At 31.0% G+C, this 24,847-nt stretch overlaps 1 long non-coding RNA gene across 1 annotated transcript in view; it reads right to left on the bottom strand.

Annotated features, from left to right (window-relative positions):
• The window catches only part of LOC140695637 (uncharacterized), a 321,128-nt gene that overhangs the window by 135,597 nt on the left and 160,684 nt on the right, over positions 1 to 24,847 (bottom strand). Inside the window, exon 3 of the long non-coding RNA XR_012071341.1 lies at positions 19,339 to 19,431. This is a non-coding gene — a long non-coding RNA (uncharacterized lncRNA). The remainder of the gene's footprint in view (positions 1 to 19,338; positions 19,432 to 24,847) is intronic.

Below are 24,847 nucleotides of genomic sequence, written 5' to 3'. Positions count from 1 at the left end.
TTTCTAATGAAAATTCAATTAAAGCCCAGCTTCTATTTATGGAAGAACCTGATAATAATATGTAATCTGACACAAAACTGTGTAAGAACTATGAAGAAGTTTTTGAAAAATTAAAGTAATAAGGAAAGACAAGTATTTATAGAAAATTAACACCTGATTTTCAAAAGCTTTATAAATTAAGCAGCATGATAATGAAGTATGAATTTATCAGACTTGCAGCACATCTCATTTGGATCAGTGGATGAAGAATTACACAACATTGCTTTCGAGAAAATCAATTATAAATTTGAGAAACATTAAGTTATAGTATGAACTAACACTCAATATGAAAATAATTTTCAGATGGATATGACAGCTAACTATACAAAAATAAAAACCTAATAAATCAAAGATACTTATTAAACTCTCATGGTGGGAAAGTATGTGATAAGGTAGCTTAAAAATATCTAACCAGTAATTCCAACTTCTATAAACTGAAAATAAAGAGAAAAAATACTTTTGAATTAAAATATTTGTTGAATTTTAAGAGAAAATAAGTGGAAGTGATATCAGTGACTAATAATGAAAAGTTTAAATAAATCTAGTACATTGATATACTTGAATTATATTGAATATTATACAACTATCTAAATATATTTTGTACTATATTGAGTGAATAAAAGCATCTTCCTCATATAAATGTGAATGAATTAATGAGAATTAAACTAATGTATTATGCTTGCTCTCCAATATTTGCAAATAAATATATAAATGTTTGAAGAAACAATGATATAAATATATAAGTAAATATAATTATTTGTTTTAAGGTTTCTATAATAAACTTCCATTATTCATATAATAATCTCAATGAAAATAGGGTTATTTTTGAAATTTAACATAACAATAAAACTTTGATATATCAGTTCAAGACTCCTTTCAAACTCAATAAAAAATAAAATTAAATCAAAAAATAAAAATAAAAATAAATGACCCCTTTCAACAAAATACCACAATTCATATTCATCTATACCTAATGCGTTAGAGTGGTTCTTTATGGCAGTACCCTACAGGAAATCTGCCTCGTTTCCTTTAAAGGGTAATTTTTTTCCTCCACTAAATCTTAGGCTTATTATATGACAAGATATGCCATTTGAAATTATGTCAATTTAAACATTTCTTTACAAAGTCCTAACATTCTGTAGGAATATCAGACAAGGTTAGGCAGAGATCTTTCATTGTATACCCAATATTTTATGCTGTGTCACAATGGAAAGCAATTTCTGTCCTTCCCTCAGTGTTGAACTCTGTGGACAAAAAAGACAATTCTGAGCCACACCCATATTGATGCTCACCCAGATCATTCATATAGACACTTATCCTCAATAATAAATAATCACTAATGAAAAACAAATATAGAAAAGTCTACAGAATTCAACAAACTTGAAATACAGGTAAGGTTTGACAGATGGCTTACTGTGGGAGAAAACAATTCTAGAACACAAATTATATGAAATATGATATACATGGGTATTATATAAGAAAACAATACTAGCAGAGACAGTATCAAAATATAAATTAATGAAATATCATTTAGGAAAGAAAAATAATAATATGCCTAATTTAGGTTACTTCTAAAGATGATGTAGTCTCATACTAGAGAAAGTAAAGTATGACGATTCTGCCTCATGAAATATGATTTAAAAACACATGATCTGCTTAAGTAGTGATTGAATCAAGCATGTGAGAAGAGCCTTCAAAGATTTGCTATTACCAAAATGGGAAGACTTATGGAGTCTAATTTCGAAGAGAAGTGAGGGAACTAATTCATCAGGTACAACTGAAAAAACTCTTTACTGAACTAAAATGTCAGAGAGAAATGAAAAGGGTCAGAGAAAAGTAAAAGGATAAATGTTACATCAGACATTTTTAAAAAACTTGTTCACAATTCAGTTGCAAATTAGTATCTGGAATAGGAGTTTGTTTCCTACCTTGAATATTTTCCTACAGACTATTAGTTGCTTGGCAACTTTAGGCAAAGATACATTTTCAACGTCTCAGTTTCTTCATCTATAACTGTTGCTTTGAGTCATCACCCTGAGTTGTGTTTTGATGACATTTTGGCCCAAGCATATCTTTGATTTAAGGGGCTATCCTGTGAAAAGCATGTTGTTTACCATCATCTTGGTCTCTACCCACTAGATGCCACCTCCCTGTACATTTTTCTAGTATGTGGGTTCTCAATTACAATTGTCATAATTTTCATAGAACAGGAAGGCCATATTACAAGGCATTTTTAGGGTACTAGCAATATTAATCTGGAAACACAGAGATACAAAGTGTATAATATATATGCTTAAAAACACAACATTATCTTTATTTTGTTTCACTCTACATAAAATTGTACCTTGGACAGGGGCAAGATTCTCTGACTTGTAACATAGGTTATATCATATATGTATTCAATTAAGAATGAAATATGGGAAATGATCCAATATCCACTTTCCTGCATTTAAAATTATCAATTAAATACAAATTGGCAGATCCTTTACTCACATTTCAAAGACTGAAAAATAATTACATGGAACTTTCAGTTATTACTTATCTGTGTGGTTTAGTTTTCTTTCTAGTACTCTCTGCTGTACTAAATACATAAGAATATTGTGATATATTTTTTCTCATTTGCTAACATTTACTCATTGTGTTTAATGATTTTCTAAGTGACATTTACTAATATGCTATATTCTTCTCCGTATCTCTGCGCAGAGTATATTTATTCTTAATTATTTCATAATTCTTTCCTACAATTATGTTGAGTGTTCTTTGTTCTTAGAACTTGCTTTTTGTAGAAGGACATTTTTCTCACTTTAATTATGCTGTCTCTTAGGAGAATATTTCCCCTTCCCCTCAGGAGTTGGAACACTTGTTCTCACTGTACCATATGGTTGTCACTAGATTTTTTTTTCTTCACATTTGATTAATATTCCTATAGGGTTATGATTAGTAAACACATTAACTTCTGTCATATTGTAAGTTTAAATTACTGACCTCTAAGCAAACACTTATGAAAGTCCTTTTATCTTTTTCAATATAAAATAAACAGCTCTCCTAAGGAAACACATACTTTCTCTGTAAGTATCTGAGATTAAAGCAGGTATTTTGGAGGAATTTTTATTTCAACTTCCAGCACTAACACTAAAAATCTATATTAATAAAGAATTCCAAACCCAGAATAACAGACTTAGCTCCTTTATTAACCCTAGGGTATTCTTGACTTTAATTATAGTTGCATTGTGTGTGTGTGTGTGTGTGTGTGTATGTGAGATATGTTATATAAGTGTTGATTTTATATATATAAATGACTTCCGGTAATTATGTTTTTCATTTAAAGTTACAAATATTTTGAGTAAATTCATTACTAAGGAGTACCAAACTCACATTTTCTCTTCCTCTTTCTCACTCTCTCTTTTACTCTCTAACTTCTTGCCCCCCTCTTTCTTTCACATGCTCACGCACACACATCTGCACCATTAATCCTTTTGAGAAGCCAAATTTTTGTTGTTGTGATGTTATACAAGATATCATTTTCTGATTTTTTCTTTTACAAGTAAGGGTTACTTTGTAATCAGTAAGTATATTAGCCTAAGGTAATATTATGAAACATTTTTATTGCAAATAACAGAAGTTTAACCTAAACTAGTTTAATCTCATTTGGGAATTTACTGGTTGACACAATAGGAAGGTTCACTTAAGCAGTGTAGCTTCAGAAATGGCTAGATTTAGGGTCACAAATGATAGATCAGAACTCTGTTTCTGTCTTTTAGTTTATTTTTTCTCTGCAATAATTTGATTTTCAAGCAGTCTCTTCCCACATGTTTACAAGGTGATCTAACAGCAGTTTGAGGTTCACATCTTCCTTTTACCTAGTGAATCCAGAAAAGAGAGGAAAGTGCAACTTTCCCTATGATTTCATTAAAATTCTGGAGAAGAGTCTGCTTGTCCAGATTTGGGTTATGTTTCTCTCCCTTAGCTAACAATCCATAAGACATGGCAGACATAGTGATCTTGGTTGTGAGTGTATCTCTTTGAGGACAGGATGGGAGAAACTACAGACCACCCAATCACATGGATTATTTTTTTATCAGAAGAAAAAGGAAAGAATGTTGAACAGATAAAAACAGGAAATGTCTCTTCCACGTGTGGTTAGTTTTGATCTGGAGTAAATGCCTAAACTGTTAACCTCATGAGGGCAGTGTCCACTGAATGAATTGGTGAGTGCATATTTAGACAAAATGAAACTTCATTATTAAAAAATTATTTTTTGCACAGTAATATTCTAATAAAAGTCAATGTTGGCAAGCTTCTTCTCAGATACCCTTAGGATACTCAGAACTCAAAGGAACTTACCATCTACACAGAACTGGACTACCAAACTAACCTCATTTCAACAGATATATTCAATCCTGCAAACCTGTGGTACTCAATCTGTGGAGCTGATGACAAAGAAGAGAATGTCATCACACTTAATGATATCTTAACTACTCAGAATCATTAGAGATCAATGTACTCTAATGTCTTATGCTAATCATGTGTAAGTTTGATAATCTGCATGCAAAACCATGGATCTTCCTTGTAAAGTGTTATGAAATACATCAAGGTGGGTTTAACAAAGGATTTCATGCCCAAGACTCTTTAGCCGTTTGTTCAGTGAATGATTAAGTGAATGGATATAATTAAAATTTCAATGAACTATAACTGAAATAGAGTGAAAGTTCTAGTTTCTTTAAAAATTAAGCATAAATCCTTTGGTTTGATACTTTGTGAAACTAAACATAATAAATCACTTTCAAAACTAAAAATGTATTAATCACTTTGTTTACTCAGGGATTAAAAAATGAGATTGAATCTCCTAGATGTTCATAGAACCTTTCAAACTCATTAACATGAATTTGAGAATCTGTGATTATCATTCACAATTTACATATAAATGTAGATAGTGTTGGAGGTTGTGCGGTTCATGCAGATACACACACTACAGAGATCACATTCCTTTAAATAAATGAGTGATTTTATCAGTTTTAAAAATTCTTGTAATTTAAATAAATCCTAAGTCATTTGTTTGTTTTACCTGATAATTAATAGCATTTTAAAAGTCCCCTTATATCAAATCCTGAGTAGGAGTTTTAGTGTAAAATGCAATCTGAATTCACGGAAGTACTTAGTGTCCCTAAAAGTATATATGGAATAGAAATGAGAACTCTGAATAATATAGGAGAAGTATAAGGTATCATATAATTATAATAATAACATACAAACTGGATAGGACTCAAAAAAATTAAAGTAATTAACTGAATCCTACATTTGTGTATACAAATGGAATCAGTACATGTTAGACAGGCGAAGTAATCAGTGTCTTGAACTTTAAACTGATTAATTCTCTTTTGAAACTGAAGGGAGTTCAGAAGAGATCAAACAAAATGCTCAAAGCGTTTTGAAATAAACTGCAGAATAATTTTTTAGATTAATGAAAAGATATTTTACAGAGGAATTTCAATTAAATGTGCAAGAAAGAAGTGCCAATATTAAAAGTAGATGCAAAAAAATTAGAAAGAAAAATCTCACTTCAGAAATAACAATTAAATTTCAAAATGGGAACAAAGTACTGCACTGTAAATGAATGGAAGGAAAATCAACAAATCAGAAACAAATACAAAGTTAAATGGTAGGAGTGAAGAAGATGTGTTTTTCATAATATGACATCATTTTAAGTTGCAAGCATATATGAAACTTGGGTTAAAAATTATTAGAACTAAGTTTTGCATGGAGCCAATGATGAGAAGTCTGCACCAGCATAAATTATTCTAATCCAGAAGAAAGGCTTTGACCAAGATCCTGTTGGGTCCAGAGTTCCTGACACACTGATTTGATAATATCCATTAACATTCATACAGAGATGCTGTCTGATAAATGTAATTCATGTTGAATATGTATTTCCAGATTAGGTCTGAATGATGAATGAAAAAAAAATTCCACAAAACTCTGATGTCTTAAAAACCCCAAAAAAATTTCTTTGGTTGATTTTCCTAATCAAACTAAGGAATGCTAAGTAATATTTGCTTGTTTTTTTTATTGCTAGCATTTATTTTAAATTAATGACTAAATGCCCTTAAACATATCCTGAAGGTTAGACATCTCTCTAATTTTGATTTTTGTCCTTGTTCTTGCAATTAAAGTCCAGAATTACATTTGCCTCAACTCAGTAATTATTGCTTTCTCTCTCTAAGGAGCTCTTAAAGCTCAAGGCCCTGCACCTGATTTTTTTATTAGGATTTAAAAGGACAATAGCCATAGAGGTTTTTTTTTGCATATCTTCAAGGTCTTTAACTATAAGTACAGAGAAAAGTCCCTCAGAATTTAATGAAATGCATATATTTAGAGAGAGGCAAGAAAGGTTATATATTTTATATTTAACATAATTAATTGCTTGGCTAATCTTCAAAAGTTTGAATAAAATAAGTCCATAATTTAACATTTATTTCACTGAATGATGCAATAAATTTATATTATGCTTTATTAACTAAATATATTTTGATATGGATAAAATGAGCAAGAACTAGAGACTAAACTTTATAAAGTTGACTATAGGAAAATAAAAATAATCTTAACATAGGAAAACAATGTAAATAATTTAATTAATATTGTTAATAGTGTTGTCTAAGAAATACTGGGGGTTTTTAATTGTTTTCTCTGAGCTTATATGTATCACATCAGATTTCACTTTTTTTATGTCCTTTTTCAAACACCTTTAGTGTATAGCAAAAGTTACATACCTTTATTTGGAAAACATAATATTTAATATATTATGCAAAATACAGCTAAAAAATCTTCATTAAACCAAACAAATTACAGTATTTGATATTCTTTTCTCTTATAGTCAACAACTCAGCCAAGTAAAGTTTTCAGGTATTAGTTTTTAAGTCCTGAGTGGTGAATTCTAAGATTATTGTATTGATTGATATAGCTAAAAGTTATTATTGGTAGTATTTAGAACATTACAGGTTTTCCCTTCAGCAGATATGAATGTAATCACATATAAAAGTTATTGGAAGAAAAGGAGCTCACTATAAACAATACAGTACAAATCTTAACATTTATCAGAAAACCCTAATACTCCACACAAAAACTTCTAGAGCTGATAAAAGAATATGACAGGGTAGCAGGATACAAGATTAACATACAGAAATCAGTTGCATTTCTTTAAACTAAACATGAATTATTGGAAAAGTAAGTAAGGAAACAATCCCTTTTAAAATCACATCAAAAACAATAAAATACTTAGCAATAAATCTGACCAAGCAGGTGAAAGACCTATATGTGGAGAACTATAAAATATTGATCAAGGAAATTAAAGATGACTTAAAGAAATGGGAAGATATGCCATGTTCTTGGATTGGAAGAATTAATATTGTTAAAATGGCCATACTCCCCAAATCAATCTAAAGATTTAATGTAATCCCTATCAAATTACCCAGGACACTTTTCACAGGAATAGAAGAAACAATCCTAAAACTTATATGGAATCACAAAAGACCCAGAATTCCCAAAGCAGTACTGAAGAAAAAGAACAAATCTGGAGACATAATTTTCCCAGACTTCAGACAATACTACAGAGCTACAGTAATCAAAACAGTGTGGCACATGCACAAAAACATACATATGGATCAATGTAACAGAAGACAGAGCCCAGAAATAAACCCACAGACTATGGTCAATCATTGACAAAGGAGGCAAGAATATACAACAGAGAAAAGATAGTCTCTTCAGCAAGTAGTGTTGGGAAAACTGGACAGTCACATGTAAATAAATGAAGTTAGAACACTCCCTTACACCATACATAAAAATGAACTCAAAATGGCTTAAGAACTTAAATATAAGACAAGACACTAATCCTTCTAGAAGAAAACATACTCAAAATATTCTCTGACAGAAATCTTAGCAAGGTTCTCCTAGAGCAGTCTACCCAGGCATTGGAAATAAAAGCAAAAATAAACAAATGGGACCTAATTAAACTTATGATCTTCTACACAGCTAAGGAAACCATAAGGAAAACAAAACAACAATCTATGGAATGGGAGAAAATATTTGCAAATGATGCAAATGACAAAGGTTTAAATTCCAAAATATAAAAACAGGTCATACAACTTAATAACACACAAAAAAATATAGCCCAATCCAAATAAGGCAGAAGACCTAAACAGGCAATTCTCCAATGAAGACATACAATGGCCAATAGGCACATAAAAAAATGCTTAATATCACTAATTGTCAAAGCAATGCAAATCAAAACGGCAATGAGGTATCACCTCATACCAGTTAGAATGGCTGTCATTAAAAAGTCAACAAACAATAAATGCTGGAGAGGGTGTGGAGAAAAGGGAACCCTCCTATATGGTTGGTGGGAATGCATTTTGGTGAAGCCATTATGGAAAACAGTATGGGGATTCCTCAAAAGACTAAAAATAGACTTACCATATGATCCAGCAATCCCACTCTTGGGCATGTATCAGGAAGGAACTCTAATTCAAAAAGATACATGTATCTCAATGTTCACAGCAGCACTATATACAATAGCCAAGACAGGGAAACAACCTAAATGTCCACTGACAGATGACTGGATAATGAAATTGTGGTATATTTATATAATGGAATACTACTCAGCCATAAAAAATAATAAAATAATGCCATTTTGCAGCAACACTAATGAATGTGGAGATCATCATTCTAAGTGAAATAAGCCAGAAAGAGAAAGAAAAATACCATATGATATCACTCATATGTGTTACCCCAAAAATGAAAAAAAAAAGACACTAATGAACTTACCTACAGAACAAAAACAGACTCTCAGATCTAGTTAACAAACTTACGGTTACCAGGGGGACAGGGGGTGGGAAGGGATAATTTGGAAGTTTGAGGTGTGCAAATACTAACTATAATACACAAAATAGATAAAAATCAAATTTCTTCTGTATCGCTCAGGGAACTATATTCAGTATCTTGTAGTAACCTATGATGAAAAAAATACAAAAATAATTATCTGTATGTATACGTATGACTGAAAATTATGTTGTACACCAGAAATTGATACATTGTAACTGACCATACTTCAATTAAAAAATATAATATAAATCTGCTGCACCCAGCACAGCTCAGGACAGTATCTGAGAATGGGCAACGCAAGACTTAAGAAACAAAGAGACAAAGTAAAGAGTAAAGATGGGACCAGGGAACTCAAGATCTCATGGATCTACAGTGCCAAAAGCTTGGTCAACATCATATTTATTAGGAGTACACAGCTCAGAAAACACTGTGATCAAAGAGGTGGGGCTTTAGATATTCCACACAATAAGCACTAAGCTCTGCTTGCTGGTTAACTGATTAATTTCAGGCCTATCCCTTCCAGGAACAATCACCTTCCTTGGGGTATGCACATTTTCTAAGTCTATCCTGTTATTGCTTCCAGGATATCTCAAGATAGCAAATACTTCCCTCCGGTTAAATAGCAGGTTTTCATGCCAGAACAAAGTTCTGTTAATGGATTATGTGGCTTTCCAGGACCATCCATTGTTTTACCCTAAGGAAATATCTGCCCTCCTCCATGCACTTATGGTCAATCTCAGGATTTCTCCTTACAAATTTTCTTTAACATTATACGAGCTATAGGTCATCTACTGCAGAAAACATTTAAACAAAGCAAGCATGTGCATTTTAAGCAAGTGAGTGTGAATATAATACTTTAAGCTCATGGAAATCTAGGTGTGGGCTTGTTTTCCAGCAGCTTGTTTCCCAGCACAAATCTTAATATTTATCAGATATACTATATTTTTTCTACATATAACGCTACTTAAAACTTTTGCCATCCTTGTTGATTTTACTGAGGCATTCTGTGGGTAAATGAAACAGTAGCTTTATCCCAAATGGTCAAACTATACAAAAAGCACCATTCCATTATTTAAATCCCATTCTCATCCATCCTCTCATGGCTAGAAAAATATCTCCTTAGTTTCTGGTCTATCATTCCTGTATTTCTCCTTACACCACAAAATTATGTGCATATTTTTAAATTCTTTTTCACATAAAGAATGCTATATTGAAGATATTCTTTTGCATTTCACTTTTTTCACCAAACAATATATTCTGGACTACACTTTAAACAGATCTTTCTAATTATTTTTTATGGCTGCCATACTACTGTTGTTTTTGTAGATGCACCACAATTTATTCAACTACACTTCTATGTTAAGGGTATGTAAGTTGTTTCCAATGTTTTGTAACTACAAACAATACAGTAAAGAATAAGCATGAACACATTTATTTTTTATGTTGGATGTATAAATCAGGGTGAATTTCTATAAAGATATTGGGTCGAAGGTAAGTGTACCTGTAGTTTAATAAGATATTGCCAAATTCCTTTTAAATTTATAGCAACTTGCATTTCTAATAGTAGTGAATTACAGTACCTATCACCAGATGTTTACTAAGAGAGTATTTTGTCACACATATCAAATTCGCCAATTTGGTGATAAATGTTATCTGAGTTACTTCTAATTAACATTTCCTTTATTGTGAAGTTAAACATCTTTTTCATTTGTTTGAGGGTCATTTTTGCATCTATTTTGTAGTTAGTATCTTCATTTCTTTTACATATTTTTCTGAGTTTTTGTCATTTTAAAATAATTTTAATGAACTAAGAATATTAAGAATTATGTATCAATAAGTACTAGCACTTTTGTGTGATATATCTTTCATATATATTCTCAGTTTTCAAGTATTTATTCTATTTTTTATATTAACATACAATAAAGATTTTTGGTATACAATTATTTGAATATGAACATATGTGTAGATTTGTGCACCAATATCATAATATACAACATCTTCATCCAGCCCCACATTTCCCTTGTGCTGCCTCTATGTAGTCACAACCTCTCCTATCTCTATCCCTGGCAACCTCTGACCTATTCTTCCTAACTATTGTTTTGCATTTGTGAGAATGTTTTATAAAGGGGTCGTAAATTTTGTAACAATTTGAAATTGGCTTCTACCACTCAGTCTAATATCTTTAAGATTTATCTAAATGATATATGTGCATTGAGTTGATTCAAGTTTATTACTGATTAGTGTTTTGTTATACAGGTGTGCCCCAGTTTATCAATTCAGGCACTGAAGAATATCTGTTTTATTTCCAGGTTTGGGTGATTATTAATAGAGCTGTTATAAACATTTGGGTACAAGTATTTATGTGAACATAGATTTTTATTTTTCTAGGGCAAATACACAGGAGTGAAAATCCTGGGAATCTAATCAATATGTTTAACTACATAAGAAACTGCCACATTAAAGTCCAAAATGACCATACTATTTTGCATACCAATCACCAGTTTACAGAAGTTCCAGCTGCTCTGCATTCTCACTCACGCTTGGTACTCAGTATTTTTCATTTAACATTCTAATATTTGTGTAATAGTATCTCATTATGACTTTAGTTTGTGTTTTCTTAATAGCTAAGGATGTCAAATTTGTTTCACATGCTTAATTGCTTCCAGTATATCCTACATGATGAAGTATATCAATTCTCTGATCCTTTTTATATTGCATCATTTTTTTCTTACTACTGAGTTTGGAGAGCTTTTATATATTCTGGGTAAGAGTCCTTTTTTTGATATGTTATCTGCCAATATTCACTCCCAATTTGTGGCTTGTTTTTAAAATTTTTTTAGTATCTATTTTCTTTTATTTTTTTTCCACAGCATTTTTGGGCACGCATTTTATTTTCATTAAGTAAAATTTAGTAATTTTTCTTTTATGCATCTATATTTTTATCAATAGTTAGAAAGCACTTCTACACATCATAACTAAGGAGGAATTCACCTATGTTTTCTTCTAAGACTTGCATTTAAAAACCTGAGATATAAGTGACATATAGTAATATATTAATGTCAGCTGTAAAATGCAATGATTCAATATTTGCACATACTGCAAAATGATCACCACAATAAGTCTAGTTACCATCTAACACCGTACAAATTTACAATTTTTTTCCATGTGATGAGAACTTTTAAGATGTACTCCTTCAGCAACTTTCAAAAATGCATTGCAATATCATTAGCTATAGTCACCATGCTGTGCAGTATATCCCCATGACTTAATTTATAACAGAAAGTTTGTACCTCTTGACCCTCTTCACCCATGCTGCGAACTCTCCAAGGCCCTCCCATCATAGAAACCACTGTTCTGTCCTCTGTACCTATGAGTTTTGTTTTGTTTGTTCATTTATTTTGTTTTTAGATTTCATATCTAAGTAAGATCATATGGTATTTGTCTTTCTTTGTCAGACTTATTTTATTCCACTTAGCATAATGCCCTTAAGGTCCCTCCATGCTGTGGTTAAGTGGCAATATTTCATTCTTTTTTATGGCTGGTATATTTTTATATTTAGATCCCTGAGCTCTTTGATGTTTATCCTTCTAGAATGGTATGAGATTTGGACTAATTTGATCCTTTGCCAAATGGCTAACCAGTTATCTCAATAATATTTATTAAAAGCCTATTGCTTCTCAAAAGCTTTGAGATGCCATCCTCATCAAATACTAGTTTCTTTTTTTAGTGTAATTCTGGACTTGTAATTCTATTTCCCTTGTTTGCGTGTCTATTCATGTGTCAGATCCATGCTATTTTAATTTGAAGGGTCCATATTTTAATCCCTTGTAGGTTTATTCCTCTTCAAAGATTTTTCTTTTTAAAATTGTTTTTATGTCTACTTCTGTATGATTTTTTTTCCAAATATATTTTAGTGTCAACTTGTCAATTCTATAAAAAAGTTTTTTGGTTCTTAGGTTATTAGTGTGTTTGTTTTCTTGCATCTTTTGTTCTACTTTAAAAAGACTGCTGTTGTTATTTGATACAAAGGTATTTATAATTTTATAATTTTATATTTTCATTATGAATTCTGGCTTAGAGCCATAAATGATGCCCTTATTTTTATAATTAATAGTTTTAGCTTTGCATTCTACTTTGATATCAGGATAAGCTACATTTGCTTTATTATGATTTCCATTTGCCTGGAATACATCTGTCTATTTTTCCAGTTTAACTTTTTGGGAAACATTTTTTAAATGTGGATCTTCTAAGACATATATTTGTTTCTTGCTTTGTGAACCAAATTGAAAATATTTTAAATGGGTGAGTTAGTTTATTCACATTTATTGATAAGTAATGTATTTGCCTTGTCACATTTTCATATATTATATATTTTGCTATATTTGCTATTTATTTCTCTAAGCAATATTTTTCTTTGCTTTTTTACTTATTAAATTTGTTATGGCATTTAGGTGGGCTTCTACTTTTGTTCTACTGATTACCTTTGTATGAAAAACATTTCTCATGTCATTTTCTTAATGTCTATTTTCTTATTTAACCTTTTACTAATTTTTTGTTTATAACAGTATACTTAAATGGTATATCAAATACCAGTACAATAATCAATATGCATATGCTAATTTTTTCTTCCCCATCTATTTCCTTCCATTCATTTCTTGCAGTACATTGTCAGATATACAACAAATGAAGTACATTACATATCTTGCTTTATTCCATTCTCATCACAAATTAATTTTAATTATCCATCTACAATAGAATATATAAAATGCCCACTATTCTACTTTTGCAGCAATTGTCCTAATTGTTCCTGTTGTTTCTTAGTTGGATGATGTTCATCTTCTAACAGATTCTTCTGGGAGGGTTCATGGGTGCACAATTCCCTGAGCTCTTGGATATTTTATCCTTTTATGTAACCCTGATAGAAAAAGTTTGGCTGTTTATAAAATACTTGGTTATACTTCTTGAGTTCTTTGAAATGCTGATTTCTTTTTCAAATTGTTCTTGCTTGCTATAAACACAAGTGCTGAAACATGGCCAGTAGCTTGATAGGATATGCTCCTTATTTCTCCACTTAAAGGAAAACTGAACTGAGGATGTTCTGTCTTTTATTTATGCTAACAACATGACTATTTATAGTTTTATTTGTTTTTCTTATTTTTCGTTCATTTTGGGGGGGGGCAAGGAGGACATGTTACAAGATTTATATTCACACCATCAGTATTACCTCAATAATATATATTACAATTGCTATTATAATAAGACAGAGAATATACAAATGGCATTATTTTACTACTAAGTATGAAAATGAATATAAAATTTCTAAGTCATGGTCAATTGGGCAGAGTATTTTTTATTGTGACTTTTTGGACACACTGAAACCACCGGTTGTTTCTTTGTGCTTATATAGCAATAAAGTCAGTGCAGCTCAGGTAGCTGGGCTCAGTAAATGCATAGTGATTGAATAAGTCTTAGCTATTGTTACATTATTAGTCAAAGGCATAATCCTAGGGTTTATTCATGTGAAAATAATCCAGAACTTCAGAACTGATACTTGGAAAATGTTCTGTCCTTTTATTGACTATGCAATCTTAGATAAATGACAAAAGCCTGATAAGTCACTGAGAAAAGGGAAACACAGAAGTGAATGGTTGATTTTGTTCTCAGTTTGTATTACATAAGAGTTTCTTTATACAACAATGTAAAAGCCTTGATTATCTAACTAATTGCTTTGAGGCAGTGTCCCTCAAGGTCTATTCCAAATCCCAAATTTCTGCAAGCAGTGGAAAGACCAGTTGGCTTTAAGGAAGAGAAATAACAAATGCCTATCATATTTCTCTTTCAAAGCCATGATTTTCAGTAAAAAAATGATGTTCCGATATTCAGTAACAGCATTATCTAAGGATTTATCAAAATCACCAAATTCAGGTCCCTTACCAGACTTACTGAATTAGAACGTGCATTTTACTAGTAGCCCAGGTAATTTATATGCTCATTAAAGTTTCAGAAGCACTACTTTAAACAGATTGAAAAAGCTTTTCTAATAAAGGAGAAAGAAGGAAAGCAAGAAAGAAATCAGGATTTTTTACAACAGAACTGAATTTTGTCTATGTATATTTAACCAACATCAAGCAAAATGATGTCATGGTCAAGGTAGAACATTTTCAGGCACTATTTGCAGGCTTAAAAGTCAGGAAGCTGAGAAAGAAACAAGTTTTTCCATATCTAGGTATCTTTTCCTAGCACCTATAATTATATATTTGCTTAAGACTCTTAGAAATCTGTAGAAAGCAAGAGATTTTCACTTTGAACTTGTACAAAGAGCAAGTGATGTGAACTTGAAAACATTACTCTCTCTCTCTGAGCATAAATTTTCTTATGTGTGAAATAAAGTGATTGGCTAACTCATATTAGTTTGGCAATAATGTGAACCTTGTCCTTCAAGAGGAGAAAAATTACTGCTAATTCAGACCAGATTAAAATGATAAAATTCTTCCTTTAGTTCCTCATTCCTTCTTTCCATGTATAGGAGAAAAAAACAGGGGTAAGAACATCTCACTTATCTTTAAATTTTCAGAACCAAACATAATAATAACTCATGGTAGGTTCTCAAATAATGTTGGTTGACTTAATTGACACCAGACAATAACTAATGTTGGAAAATTCAGAAATGTCTTATTTAGCAGATACCTCTCTTTTCAGTGTTAACTTCTTTTTAGGTGTTAATTCAGTTCTGGATGTTTACTAATAGTTTTCAACAAGCTAAGATATGAAAGAGACACATTGTTTTAGCTTAAGACTACTCATTTATAATTCAGTCATTAATTTTTGTTTTCTTTTAAGGATGTTTCATTATGTGCAAATACACAAGAAATATCTTCAATGAAAAAAATATTTTAAAAGGATGTGAATTTACTAAGTTATCTTACTTGCCTATATTTAGATTTAATGCAAATACAGTTCCATTGCTAATTAATTTGCTGTCTTAACTATAATAAATATTAATAAATGAAATCACATAAATAAAAGCATAAATCTTTAAGATGTTAATTACTGACCTCTATCCAAATATTTGCTAGTATAGATTGTTTCTGTACCGTAGACTGAGCTGCATGTAGAATGGAAAGTACCTTGGGACCTACTGTCACCCTAAAGTGTTACAGTGTTTTATATCAAGAAAGCAAACTATTTTAAACTTACATGTATATGCATCTGTATCGATATTTCAGGATAATCTGGAAAATGCTTAATTTTATTCTAATACAGACATAGATAGTAATGCAGAGACTTAACATAACAAGTTGTAGGATCATCAAGTGAAAAAACCTAGAACCATTAATTATTCTCTTGTGATTGTAGGCTTCAAGTCCATCTGCTTCTTACTACCCTGAAAACGGGTAAAAATATGGAAGCAGCTTCACTCAATCTTAAAAAACATCATATGCCATCTTTCAGCATAAAAATAGGGCACTCAGAAAAAGGGTAATTTGTTAATTTTATCATTTGGAAAAAAAGTGGAAACTACTAAAATTCACTTTTTCTCCAACTTTGCAGTCCATACCAGTGTCTCTAGTAGTAGCAATGAATTTTGATGGCCCCAAACAGACACAATCAGAAATGCTAATAAGGCAAAAAAGGAGAGATTGGATGCTTAAGTAATAATTCAAATGTATTTTTAGAGTATAACCAGAATCAGAGTTAAAAAATAATTCAGATTTTAATTAACTTCTTAAGTATTTGCATGCAAGTCCAGTATAACTTGATCTTCAAAGATATACTGCATCGGTATTCTCTAAATATTACTGAGGAGAGGTTTAATAAGTTTATGGCTATTATAAGGCTGGAAGTTACAGTTAATTACTTTTATCTCTCTTGCAGACTATTAATAGTCTTCATGAAAATAAATTAGTCCTTTTCCATATGCATATATTATTACCAAGCCCAGAAATTACTGATTAAAAGGATAAAACTGAAAGGATAAGAACTGAAGCTCGCATTAAAGATTCACAACTCTCTCCTACCTCTACTTTCACCCCTTATTCCTAAATCTTGTGCTAGGTTAAAAAGTTTACAAGTTTGGGAGATTTTTTGTTTCGTTTTGTTCTCATGGGTATCTGAATGCTCACAAATGGAGACAGGAACGATACCAGAACGAATAGTTATGTTTTAGCAACACTTTTTTTCTAATTCTTGAGCTATGTATTTGTAAATCATGGCAGATAAATGTTTATGACTTCATCAAGATTCAAAATACATTTATCTTTGCTCTCAGCTTTCACCATAGTTGCTATATTTTTGTTTATTTTGATTGCTTTATTATTTCACTTTCTTTTGGATAACTTAATATGTGTGCATGCACACGTCTGTGCTTAAACAACAAAATAATCAAGAGATGAAGATTAAGATTCAGTTGCCTGAAACTCTGATCATCTTAAGTTAGAAAGTCATGGACAAGCAACCCATCTCTAAATGTGTCTTGGGGTTCCCACTGAGAGGCAGAGAAAAATAAGCACATTGGAAAAGGCAATTAAGAGTCTGAATGCAGCTAGAACAACATTATTCTAATAAGAGCCATGAAAAGAAGCAGATGAGAGAAAGAGGATAGATTTGTTGTTGTTCTCTTTATTCAACAAGAATATGGCTTATCCTGTGATGTCTATAGCAGTCCACTTTGATTCATTTTGTTATACATTGCTTGAAAGAAGGCAAGAATTTTGGAGCCTCCTCCTTCAATGTTGCCTTACTGTTAAGGCTAGATTTTTGCTGAGGAAAATTATTACTAAAAGACTATAAAGCTAAGTCTTGTAATTGGAGAGTGTCATTTTGAGGGTGGTAATGCAGTCTTGACTTTGTATGGCATACAGTTTTCATTAAGTAAACCCATAGGAATAATCTTTGATTAGCTAATTTATATTTTAGATATAGTATCTATATCTAATACAGAACTAGATCCTCATGGTTGATGAAAATAGATTTCATTTATGTTATTTCTTTTTAATAGATACTTTTTCACTTTAATTCATCTCATGTTATTCTCCAAATTAGTGAATTAAAGTGCAGCAACATTCATTTACACCAACACACACACACACACACATACACATGCAAGAGTATACATGGGTTCCTTTCCCTAACAGTGATCATTTACTTCTTTATAGTCCCTGGGGAACATCAGGTGTAAGAGATTCTGTAGTTCTTTTCTAGATTTTCTTATTTATTTAAATAAAGCTTTAAACAGTGATGTGCTTATTTATCAGCAAAGATTTCCCCCTTCTCTTTCTAGAAGATTAGTTTCTATTATTTTTCTTACTCATTCATTTACCAGGAGGAGAATTTTCTTGACATTTTTGTTTTAAATCTATAATATTGTCATCTACATCTACCTCTTCACCCCACCAGGCATTATCATATTCAAAGGCATTGCTGACCAAGTAGATGAAAGAGAATAAAGTTGTATATGGGTGAATGGATTCCATTCCTGAAGATGATTATAAGAATTTTTAACCAGTAGCAGCATTGCCCAGCATATACAGGTCACATTGAAGGTGAGAAGAAAGGAAAGGAACACTATAGCCTGCAACATAAATACTCCTCTGCTGTAAAGATTTAACCGTCTTTTCTCTGGAAAAGGATATGTAAGGCAAAGTATTTGATATTTTTTAAGTACCAGATAGCAGCTAGGAAATGTACTAGATACTTTCTCTAGTTTATAAACATTAACTTTAGTATACACAGAAACTTAATAGAGCAAGATTTTTAATACTGATTTTACTGTTGAAAAATCTTAGGCCCAGAGAAAGTTCAAAGTTTTTCCCATATTCCAAAACAGTGACTCTTCAGAGTTACTGCATGAATGTGAATGTGTATATGCTAAGCTGTACTAATTTACAGAGAGAGTTACCATGTTTGGGTATTCCTAACGAGTGTATAGGTTAAATGCAAGTTGCATTTCCATAGTTGTCTCATATCGAGAGATGCTCAATGTGAATTACTGCCTGGTTTAACAAGTGTTTATTTCTTTAGGCTCTTGTCGAGGACTCTCAAGATGGCTAAATCCCTGCAGTAGAAGAGTATAATCTTGTGTACAGAAAACCATAAGAAATCCACTAAAAATTATTACAAATGATAAATGAGTTCAGAAACTTTACAGAATCCAAGATCAAGAAATAAAACTCAACTGTTATTTGTATACAGTATTAATGAAAAACCTGAAATTAAGAAAATAATTTCATTTACAATAGCATCAAAAAGGATAAACTATTCAGAAGTAAGCCTACCCCTTACTTGACACTGAAAACTGTAAAATTTTGACACTGAAAACTATAAAAGATTCTTGAAATGTACTAATGGAGATCTAAATAAATGGAAAGACATCATACGTTCATCACAGATTGGAATAATGAATGTTGTTAAGACAACAATACTTACCAAATTAATTCACAGATTCAATGAAGTCTCTATCATAATCCCAGGTTACTTTTTTGTAGAAATTCAGAAGCTGATTATCAAATTCACATGGAACTGCAAGGGATGCAGAATAGGAAAAATATTTTGGAAAGGAAGAACAAAATTGGAGGACTCATATTTCTCAATTTCAAAACTTACTGTAACTCCATGGTGATGGAAATTGTATTGTATTGGCATAAGGATAGCTATAAAGATAAATTAAATAGAAATAAGAGTCAAATGATTCTATTGATGGGCATTTTTGGACAACTGTTGCAAAATAATTCAATGGAAAAAGAATACTCTGTTCAACAAATGACAGTGAGACAAGTGGATATCACATGCAAAGAGTTAAGCTGAACTGCTACTTCACATCATACACAAAATTATTCAAAATAACTCAAAGGCCTGAATACAATACCTAAAACTAAAACAAACAAAAATAACCTTAAAGGAAAACAGAGGCATAAATCTTCTTAACCTTGGGTCAGGCCACAGTTTTATAGATATGATACCAAAGTATCAAGCAACTAAAAAAAAATTTAAAGTAAACTTCATCACAATTAAAACTCTGGGGCTTCAAAGCACCATCATAAATCTAAAAAGATAATCCACCAAATGGTAGAAAATATTTGTACATCATATATCTGATAAGGGACTTGTATCCAGAAGATATAAAAAGTTCTTTCAATTCAACAATAACAGGACAAATGACTCAAGTAAAAATGGGCAAAGGATTTGAAAAGACATTTTTGCAAAGAAAATATACAAATGACCAATAAGCATCTGAATAGATGCTCAACATTATTGGTCACTGTATTAAGTCAAACCAAAATCACAATAAGGTATGCAGTCACATTTACAAGGATTGTTGTAATAATAATAATAATAACAACAACAACAACAACAACAATGACGATGACAACAACAACAACAACAAGTATATTGAAGACAAGGAGATTGAATATCTCAGACACTGCTGGTAGGAATGTAGAATAGAGTAATTGCTTTACAAAACAGTTTGGTAATTTATCTATAAGTTAAACAGAGTTACCATATGACTTAGCAATTCTCCTGCTAGGTAAAAATACACTAAGAATTGAAAACATACGTCAACACAAAAACTTGTACATAAATCCTAACAGTGATATAGTTTATGTCTGCCAAAAAAGTGGAAATAACCTAAATCCTTATGATGAATAGGCAAATGCAAACAATAAATGAATAAACACAATGTGTTATGTACATACAATGGAATATTATTTGGCCATGAAAAAGAATAAAGTATAAATGCTACAACATGAATGGACTTTGAAAATATTATGATAAAAGAATGAAGCCAGCACAAAATGCCACATATTCTATGATTCTATTTATATCAGATGTCCAGAATAGGCAACTACATAGAGACAGAAAATAGATTAGTGGCTGCCAGGGGCTGGAGGGACTGGGGAATACAGAATGACTGCTAATGGCTGTGAAGTTTCTCTCTAGGGTGATGAAGATATTCTAAAACCACACAGTTGGTGATAGTTGTACAACTCTGTAAGTGTATATTAAATACCACATGTTTTTACAGTTTAAAATGATAAATTTATGGTATGTGAATTATAACTCAACACAGCTGTACAAAAGATTATAAATATATATATATAATGCTAGGATTACTGAGAACCTCTATTGCCTGTATCAGAAGTTAAAAATACGTTGTATCGTGATAGAGAAAGCAAATGTTTCGCAGATGGAGTAAAATGATGAATGATGTATTAAGAATTCTAAAATTTGAGTGTGCAGAATGAACCAGAAGTAGAAGAACTAAGACTCGTGGGTAAACAACTGGAGGTACTTCTAAAATATGTGGTGTTGTATCTTCATGTTGAAATTGGATTACATAAATATTTCTAGATACAATAACCAGGAGATGATTACTGATTAGGTAGTGTACCTGAAGAAGAGTGAGAAGCCATATATGACTATGTTTACAAGGTTGTGAGGCTGTATACATGTAACACCACTTTAATAGCAATTGACAGGAATTGAGGGTCTGAGAGACAGTGGAGGGTAGTTTTTAGAAATATTCTGTTACATTTAGGTGTTAGTGAAGTATCTAATATTAAAAATGAGTAACAGTGAAGCATGGTTTTGAAAACCATGAACTAATGAGTTAGGCAGAAGTAGGTGTGAATCTTTCCTTCACTGCTTTTTTTTTTTTAATTAACGCTATTGCAAGTACTGTGTGGAAAGTGATTTAGTCTCCATAAAACTTCTCTCGTTTCTGAAAAGCAATCATAATTTACTTTACCGTATTACTATAAAAACTGATGACACTATCTCATGTTAAAGGTTTAACAAAACACCTGGGTCACTGTAATTGCTAATGACTTTTTTCATACTAATTATTGTCAGTATCTTTGTTTCATATATGGGGAACTGAAGGATCAAAGAATTCAAATAACTTGTGCACGTGTCCAAGGTTACTCAGTCAGTGGCAGAGTCAGTACTCAGACACAAGTCTTTTTAACTATCAAGTCCATATCTCTTTCATTAAGTGGTTTATTCTTTAAATCTATATGGAAATATCAATGGATTGATATTTGATACATGACATGAAAATGAATATGGAAACCAGTTAATTCTGGAACTATAAAACTCACTGTTATCTGCATATATGTGACAACTAATAGCAACAATTTTTTGTTAATCTTTTTTTCATTTTTATGGCATTGATTAATATCTACACTGACTTCACAGATAAACTCCATTTGGTGACAAAATATAGTACTTTCATGTGATTTCCCATTAGCAGCAGCCTATTTTTCCAAGTTAATATATCCTCTGGAATTAACCACTAAAATCATAGCACAAGGCAAAGTCTTGAGTTTGGGGTGAAATCTGATTATTGCATATAGATAGCAGTTTGTGTGTAAGAATAGCTGGAACAATTAAAGATGTAAACATGATGCCTTTATAAAGCTATGGATGCTGACTGAGGGATGAAGAGAAGAGAAATCTATTCTTTCTCTTCACTGTGACTTTAAAAAGTCCTCTTTGGAAATTTGGAGTGGAGAAAATATTCTAAATCTTTCAAATCAAAGACATGCAAAGTATAAACCTTAAGATTCATGGATTTCTATTCAATGCAGCACATAAACAAAGTTAACAGATGGGGTGACAGCCTGGACTTTGATATTTACAACATCTATAACCGACAAGGGATTAGCATCAGGAATTTAGGAAGAACTGCAAAACAACTAATGAGACAGAAAAACAAGAGGAAATTGAGCAAAGAATATAAGTATAATGAGAAATAGAACTAAACTAGAAAATTCAGTTTAAATTAAAACTGAACTAATAAATACAGAATAATAGAAATTCAGATTAATGTAACAATGAGATAACAATTATAAAACAACTATAATTCAATTAAAATACAAATAAACAATTTCATGTGATCTTAAAAAAAAGTAAAGAAAGATTCAGAACTTGGTGAAATTAAGTAGCATATATTAATGTCCTAGAAATACATTCTTGGGCAATTACCCCCAGAAAATCCCTTTTTTGGTACATAAGGGAACATGAAAGATTTTATGGGTACATTCTCTGTAATTCTATGCATGAGTTAAACTACAGCAATTAGGACATAAACATGTGATGTTAAATCTTTTCTTTAACAGTAAAGTAGAAACCTTATTTTCATTTATTTGTTTTATTTGTTTTGTTTCCTTTTTTGTTTTCCTTACAGTCATTCATAAACACTGAATTGATTGTTTCATTTGCCATAGTTTTTATAACTTTTTAAAATATCTTTGTTTGTTTTCATTTTTATAGTGCTTCTTTTGAAAGAAAACATAGCTAATTTTAATGATTTTTCTAGTTTTTAATCACTTTATTACTGTTAAATGTAGACTTATTAATGTCTTAATTCATTTTTTCTATTTTATGTTTTCTTTTTCTACTTTTTTCTGAAATCTTGATATGCTTCAATTTTTCTTCTTTCTGCATATTTAAAAAAGACTGAGTTTTTATTTCACTTTTCCTTCTGCCAGCTTGAAAGCTATATCCTATTTCTATCAATTGTGTTGCTAAAATTTTTAAATGCATATTCATTCACACATGTTCAAAGATAATTACAATCACTTCCCGCCTCCTGAAAAATACAACCTTAAATGCTTCTGTGAACCATGCTTACCCTTATTCTGTGTTAAGTTTACCTTGTTTGCATTTTTACTTCAACAATTAGACATAATTATGTTAGTGTTTTACTGTTGTTGGTATTCAATTCATGTTTATCCTTCTTTCTTACATTTATTACGCACTTTAGAACAACTTTAGGTATCTTTTTCCATTGTCCTCTTTTCTGAAGACACGCTTCAGAATTTTTTTGTTAGTTTTTAGTCTGTATTTTAATCTTGACCATAAATAAGACTATCTTGTCTGGAAAGAGTAAATTGGTAGTTATTTTCTCTGAGCATTTTGAAGCTGGATTTCACTCTGCTCTCTTCACATATTTACTACTAAGATATGTCCTGTGTGTGAATTCCCCATATATAATCTCTTCATTCTCTTTGCTTGTCAGATCTTTTTTTTGGGGGGAGGGTAATTTTTTGGTACACTAAATTGTCTCTTTGTTATGTCTAGCTTGATATGGACTAATTTTATTTATCTTTGCTAGGATAAATAGTGACATAAAATCTGAAAACTCGTAAGGGTAAAACCAATATGGTCATCTCAATACTCAGAAGAAATATATTAATCAATATTCACTGACTATTTATGAATTGTTTTAAATAGTAAGAACACAAGGAAAGGAGAAAAATGTTTTCAATCTGATAAAGAGCATTGTGGAAAAATACAAAAACAAAACAAGAAAATTACAACTAACATTACTCTTAATGGTGAATGATTACATGCTTTCCCTATAATATTGGGAAAAGGAAAGATATCCACTAATTCTACTTCTATTTAACATTGTTCTTGAGGCTCTAACAAGTGCAATTAGGCAAAGAAATGATATAAAAGGCTTGCATTTGGAAATCAAAACAAAAATTGTCTTTCTTTACAAACGACACAATTATGCACATAGACAATCATAAGGAACCACAAAACAACTTCTAAAACTCATAAGTGAGTTAGTTTGGTGATACAATTCATTAAAAAACCAATTACATTTCTATATATTAACAATAAAAACTGTAGCTTAAAGATTCAAGATAATACCATTTATAATAGCATCTCAAAACATGAAATAGCGGTAAGTTTAGGAAAATCTATGCAAGATCCTAGGCACTTAAAGCTATAAACATTGTTGAGAGATATTAAACAAGACCTAAACAAACTGTAAGATCTACCATGTGTTTGGGTAAGAAGTTGTAGAACACTGTTAAGTTTGAAATTCTTCCCAAACTAATTAATAGATTAAATATAATCCCAAATAAAATCTAAGAAGGAATTCTGGAGAAATTACAAAGATGGTGTAAATATTTCATGTCAA

Source organism: Vicugna pacos, chromosome 3 (assembly GCF_048564905.1).
Source record: "Vicugna pacos chromosome 3, VicPac4, whole genome shotgun sequence".
NCBI classification, from domain to species: Eukaryota; Metazoa; Chordata; class Mammalia; order Artiodactyla; family Camelidae; genus Vicugna; species Vicugna pacos.
This window is presented reverse-complemented; position numbering and strand designations above follow the sequence as displayed.